At 43.8% G+C, this 6,819-nt stretch overlaps 1 long non-coding RNA gene across 1 annotated transcript; it reads right to left on the reverse strand.

The window, feature by feature from the left end:
- Nucleotides 1-415: 415 nt before the first annotated feature.
- LOC112397188 (uncharacterized) lies at nucleotides 416-6,309 on the reverse strand. Its single transcript, XR_003002750.1, has 4 exons — nucleotides 6,177-6,309; nucleotides 2,304-2,431; nucleotides 1,743-1,856; nucleotides 416-601 (listed from the first exon to the last, which is right to left on the reverse strand). It is a non-coding gene; the product is annotated as an uncharacterized LOC112397188 (long non-coding RNA).
- Nucleotides 6,310-6,819: the final 510 nt, after the last annotated feature.

Here is a 6,819-nt window from a genome sequence, read left to right on the forward strand (position 1 = left end):
GTGTCAGCGCCTGTACAATGTCACCCTCACCACCTGCACCAGCCTCCTATTGTTCAGGAATGATGAGGAGATAGGGGACCCCAGAGGAAAACTAAAATAGCATTTTGATGAAGGTTTGACCGAGAGACAGGAAGATTTTATAAGTCCTTATTTCATCTATGCTCCCTCTACCTACCCCCTGCTGATTTTCCAAATGTATGTGCTGCCCCTCTCCCTGCTGCTGAATCTGTGCTAGCCACACTGGCCTTCTTGCTTGTCCCCCCAGCAAGCCAAGCACATTCCTGCCTCAGAGACTTTCCACTTAGTCCTACTGCCTGAAATCCCCCTCCCCAGATGTCCTCATGTCCTGCTTTCTCGTTCTAGTCACTGCGTTCAGTATTACCTCATCAGTGAGCACTTACCTGACCTCCTTGCGGTATACGACAGCAGCCCCCAGGCACCGTGTTCTCTCTCCACAGGACTTACATACAGAATCATATTTACTTAGCCCTTGTTTTCTTCCACTATAGTATAACTTTGTGTAGGCAGTGACTTTGGTTTTCTCAGTCACTGTGCCTCCAGAGCCAAGATCGATTTCACAAAATACGTGCATGCTGAATATCTGTAAAATAAGTGGATAGAATGAATGGGGGACCCTGGAGCAATGTCTTAGGGGGTTTCTCTACCTTGGGTGACATCTATATCCTGTCTACCCACCATGTGTTTTTTTAAAGCAGATCTTACTATATCGGTCCCCACTTAAGTGCCTTCAATGGCTTCTCATTACACAGGAATGATGGCAAGATTGGGGACATCAGAGTAATAGAACTGCTACTCTATAGTCTATATTTTTACCAAGTGACATAGTAGTATTCAAATCTCCCTTTACCCCATCACTCTTTTCCCTGTGAAGTCCTGAGATGGGCACACATGCAGAAGAAAACAAAGAAAATTACCCTCTGTGTTGGCCCCTGACTTCAATGCAAAAACCATCAGCAAAGGACTAATATGCAAGGCTGAACCTATGGAAAACTTCATTTTGCTAAAACTAAACATTTGTACCGAGACTAAGGCCAACTCTGCCTATTTCCCCATCTGTTTCCCAATCCCTTTTCTAACACCCAATCTGATGCCTTAGATTTTCCAACCATAATGTGAGGAAATAGGAACCCAGTGAGCACCCACCGATGTCACGGAAGAAGGAGCTAGAACCGTCAAGTGGTGATCAGTGTAGGAAGCTGCTCCTGGGTCTGACCTTTCCCCAGAACCAGCTCATGTATCCCACTTGGGGTTCGCCAAATATATGGTTCAGACTGTTGAGTACTTTAGACACTTCACTTCTAGTTAAAGTGGCCCTCCAAAAATGTCCTCAATCTTAAACCCTATGTGAATCTAAGAGGCCAGAGTTGGGGGTGGGACGTGATAAGAATGAGCGCTTTCTAGAAGTCACCATGTCTGAGTTTTTGTTTTCCTGTTAACCCACTGGTCTTGATAGTGAGGTCTCTGGTTGATTGGTCAGGGTTGGCAACAGAAGTGTGTTTTCTCATTCTAGTTCTGGAGGCTAGAAGGCTGAGATCAAGATGGTGGCAGGGTTGGTTTCTTATGAGGCCTCTTTCTCTGGTTTGTAGATGGCTGTGTTCCTCAAGTGTCTCTGTATGATCTTCCCTCTGGGTCTGTCTGTATCTTAATCTCCTCTTTATATAAAGACATCAGCAGCACTGGACTAGGGCCCCACCCCAGTGACCTGATTTAACCTTAATTACCTCTTTAAAGGCGCAGTCCTAAAAACAGTCACGTTCTGTGGTCCTGGGTGTTAGGGCTTCAACATATGAATTTGGGGGCTGGGACCCAATTCAGCCATCATTCCTGTGTCAGAACTGCAAGGTAAATAAGGTAATATTAGCACCACGAATGCCTGAAATGTGAACGATATTAAGTCACCCATTAGTGATATTTCATAGTAAGGTTAAACTCTCCAAACAGAAAAGCTCCGTTCTTTTCAGAGAAGTTGAACTTTCCAAATCTCTTGTTCTTCATGTGCTCTCAGCTCCGGGTGGTAGAGTCTTACCCAGATGCCTGCGTGGAGTCTGGGCTCCATTTTCAGCATCTGAAGCCATTACTACACCATTTCTACAGAAATGACGGATCCATTGATGTTCCATCCTTGAAGCCTGGTTATTCCAAACTCGGGCTTCTCTGCCTCTTAAAACAGAAGTCATTTAAGATGGCAGATGAGTCCCTCCATTATCCAATCATTCCTCTCTCCACCCTTCCCTCCTTCATTCCTTATTGCTCCTTATTTTCAGGTTCTCTTTGCTTCTCACCTGGATCTTTACAGAAATCTCCTCTGTCTGCCATCACTCAGTCCATCTTTCCGGTGCAGCCAGAAGGGTCTTTCAAAAATATAGACAACATGTCCTTGCTTTAAAGACTTTCTTTAATTCTTCTTTACCTTTAGAATAAATTTCAAACATTTTACTGTAAGAGGCTCTTCATTCCCTAATGCCTGTCAATGTCTGCAGCCTCATTTCCTGCCAACCCCTCCTCAAAACATACATTCCAGCAATTTTGAGCTACTTCCCTTTTCTCAAATAGTCTACATTTTCCTCCTCATGTTCCCCATTTCACTTAAGAAATTGATAATATCCCAGGTTGTTCCAAATGAAATTCTGGAAGCAATATTAGATTTCTACTTTTCTTTCTTACCCCCCTTCACATACAAGAGCTTTCTAAGACCTCTAGATTTTATCAAAAGTCTGTCTTCATGTTTTCTGCCCTCTCCCGGTTTACAACCTCGTTATTTACTTTTATGAATTGTTGAAACAAGAGCAAAGTCAGACCCCATCTTTCCATTGTTGGTATTGCCACCAGAGAAACCAGTTTATACATCTGCATTGAGTGAGTCCCCATCGCCTTTGGTTAAACATGTACTGACCTACGGTGGGGGCCTGGGGTGAGTCTAAGCAGCTGATTCTCCTAACTAGAGAACCCACTGATGCAAGTCTGGGCACTTGGGTGGACAGGTGGGGCTGGCCTGCCATAGCCTCTTTGTGTGAGCCTTGAGGAACCTACTGAGAAAGAACTCCTGCTGAAAAAAAGGCACGCAATGAACTTGATCTGGTAAGATGGCCTTAGCCATCAAAAGGAAGGCTGATTCTGAGGCCAGCATGGTGGCTGTCCGTGACCAGACCAGACCTACACCTCCTCTGTCTTCATCTCTCACCCCGCCCCCATATACACTCGGAATCACACACATACACACTCTTCATCCATGCTCTGGTGTCTTTCTGTTCTTCAAGGTCAAGTAATACTACTCTGTCTCCAATGTCGTATTATATGCAAAAAGTGCTCTCTGCAGGCCCTCTCTGCCCGTTTTCAAACCCAACTTTGCAACTGAGCCTCCATAGATTTTGCTTACCATTGAGAATCAATGTGTCCCCATTCTCTGGGGCAAGACGGATGGAAGGCAGGGAGGGAGGAAGGAACATACACTGATTATCTGTCATATATCAAATTCATTGTCTACATTATTGTATTTAATTCTCAAAAGCATGCTGTACAGCTGTAATTCTTTCCCCCATTTTCAAGGTGATCAAGCTGAGAGTGAGATATTGAATTGCTAATCTACTTACACGGCCAGTAGGTAGAAGAACAGGAATAAAATCTAGTCTTTTCACAACCAAAGCTGATGCTACTCTCTTCACATCTTGCATCCAGCTATAAGCTGGACATGAGTTTTCTCTGTTTGTGGAGAGCAGTGGAGCAGACATTGATGGTAGCTAACTCAACATCTGCTCCACACAGCCTGCTTCTCCTTTCTCCCCACAGTTCTGATTTTGCTTCAACACCTACCTCTACCCCTTCTAGTGGATGGTGACTCCATGACCTGCCCCAGAGTTTAGATTCTGATTTCCCTAAACCAGTCAGTGTATGACGTTCCCCTGTGATTGCTGGGACTCGGGGAAATGCCTTAATTATCACAAGATAACTGAAGGATATGTCCAACCACTCATGACTGAGGGAGGGATTTCTGGGCTGTCCCCCTGAACATGAACAAGGCAGCATGCATAGAAGCCATGTTACCTCTGGAAGCCCTCTTGGTTCTACAAGGGATGCCAGGATCTGATTCAGGAGGAATCTGGAGCTGAGGCTAGGAGAGAGGGGTAGAGTGAGAGAGAGAAGGAGAGACTGATCGAAGGAATCCGAGTCTATGTTACATTACGCATGTGCTTCTACTAGAGGCTGCCCAACTTCTGGGTTTCCAGTTATATGAGATAATACATTCTTTATTGTTCATACTCACTTGAGTTTGTCCAAGATTTCTGTTATTTGCCTCAAAGGCATTATGAGTGCCATGGGTCATCATGGGTCTTATTTGTCTCTCTACTTCTCTACACACAGCCACCAGCACTGTGACAGAGGACACAGGTGCTTCTCCTAACTAGAGAACCCACCTTGTCACCTGGTTCCCTCCACCTCGTCCTCATGTCCTTTCCTAAATATCACTTCCTCAGGGAGACGTCTGCTGACATTCAGACTGGATGAGAGCCCCTGATTATACATTCTTTTCACAGTCTGTATTTTTCCTCCTTGTATTTATCAAATCTTGACTGATTATTTGCGTGATTATTTACCGTGTGGGTCATTCACGAGATTATGAGCTTCCTCGAGGCAGGGCAACGTTGGTTAAGCTCTACCCTGTTTCTGTAGCACCCAGCATATTTCTGGGCACACAGAACATTTGTATATCGAGTGGTGAATGAATAAATAAATGAAGAGCCAGCCTTTAATAAATGTGTGCTGAATTGGAATTGAGATTCAATATATCTGTACATAATGTGGACTCAGCAGTGACATTGCCAATTAATATATACTGAGCACCTCGGATGTCTCCTATGAATCTAATATATTGGTTTCACTCTGGTGTCTTTGAAGGTGGTGGCTGGAGTTCATTTGAAATGGTGTATTTGCCAATTTCACTTTATTTCCTCAGCCTGGATTTCAGAGGCAAGCAGCATGCCTTTCATTTATCCAACTTACCCAGAGCCTTTTCAATAGAACAATCAACTCCCAGTGTGTCCCACACTTGCTGCTTGTCAAAGCCTCTTACAGTCATGGGATGCAAGTAATCAGTGCAGTGTGTACTTGGCAACACGTGGACTGAGAGGGTCAGAATTTTAATTTTGTTCTTCCTTTAAGAACGAGTCTCTACCTGGGCCAGCCAGAGTGGCCTTTCTGCTTTCATCTGTTCAATGATGAGAGAGCGTGGGGTCCGCCTCTAAGTGAAGCTTCCCTCTGCACTTCCCTCGTACCCTTCCCTTCCCTTCCTTTACTTCTCACTACCAGATGTTACGATGCTCAATGATGAAACCTTTGACTTATTCACCTCGGTCCCCAGTACCCCAGACAGGGGTTACAGTTCAACTCAGTTCCATATAACAATGTTTCCTGGAGGCTTCTTATGGACCAGACACCGTGGTGGGCATGGTGAAAACACAACAGGACACATACACCCTGCAGCAGTGGTGATCAGAGAGGCTTCATGAAGGAAATGCCTGAGGGAATGAGTGAGAGTTATGCCCAAGACATTGTAGAGAACGCAAGAGATATGTATGCTGTGGTGTGAATCAAGAAATGAATTAGATGGATGAAAGGACAGAGGATTGGTGAATATTAAAGTACTCTGAACAAAAATGAGTCATCTGTCAAGTCACAGCATATGTCATATTTAAAAGAAATACCATTCTGACATCTAAAAAGATATAGAAGTAATTAAGAATTTACCAGGTCTCTTAGTATAATGGAAAAGGAAGATCTGGCATAATCTTATATACAGTCTACCTATCTTGTCAAAATCCAGCATATAGTACGGTTATGACGCCCACTCAAGCCCTGCATTCTCAATCTAACCAAATATGTTTTTGTCTTTTCTCTGTTGCTCCCAAACTCTCCTTGGCCTCTGTCTGTTGTGGCCCTCATGTATCCCCTCCCCCTTCCCATAAATCCTGGATTAATTTGTTTCTTCCAGGAGTGGCCTGATGGTCTTTCTCATTAAACAAATGTAACCCTTTCTATTAGCTTCTGAAATATTTGTTCTTTATGTATTTTTTGACAGCATAATAAAAGACCTCTGTATCTAACTGGCAAACAGAGTATTCTTCAAAAAGATGGAAAAGAACAAAAGACGACTTGGTTACCTTTTGTCCCAGTGATGCTAGAGATGATTAGGTTTGGAGCCCGAAATTCAGTTTCTCTTAACTCAGTAGTTAATTGCTATGTCATTTGGTACCAGTTATTTTTGGTTTCCTTTAGATCTCATTTTTCTCATCTGAAAAATGGAACAGTGGGAAATGGCGTTGGGAGTAGTCCAGAATATGTCAAAAGTTCTTTCCTAATTCTTCTATTTGTTACTTGCAAAAGGTAAGTTAAAGTTGGAGATTCATAATGAAGAGTTCTAAGCCGAAAATCACCCTTTCAGATGATGACCTTGACGGCATCAACCGGAATCTGAAAAGGAGTGATTGGATAAATAGTTCTCTCGTTACCCAACAAAGGGTTGCCTCCAGCGCACCCAGCTCCTGTGCTCCGGAGGTGATGACAACAGCACTGAAATCCCCTGCAGACGGGAAATGCATCGGTAACGAGAAGGGGTGGGCGTCACAATACGGTTTCCAGTCTCTGGAAAATACAGCTGGAGAGAATTGAGGTATTTGAAAGAGCATTTCATCTGGACTCAGGCAGACCTGGCTTGATTCCCACATCAGCTGGTTATTAGCTGTGTATCCTTGGGCAAGTTACTAAGCTTCTCTGAGGCCAAATATCCTCTCTGTAAAAGGAGAA

Source organism: Neophocaena asiaeorientalis, unplaced genomic scaffold, assembly GCF_003031525.2.
Source record: "Neophocaena asiaeorientalis asiaeorientalis breed wild unplaced genomic scaffold, Neophocaena_asiaeorientalis_V1.1 scaffold177, whole genome shotgun sequence".
NCBI classification, from domain to species: domain Eukaryota; kingdom Metazoa; phylum Chordata; class Mammalia; order Artiodactyla; family Phocoenidae; genus Neophocaena; species Neophocaena asiaeorientalis.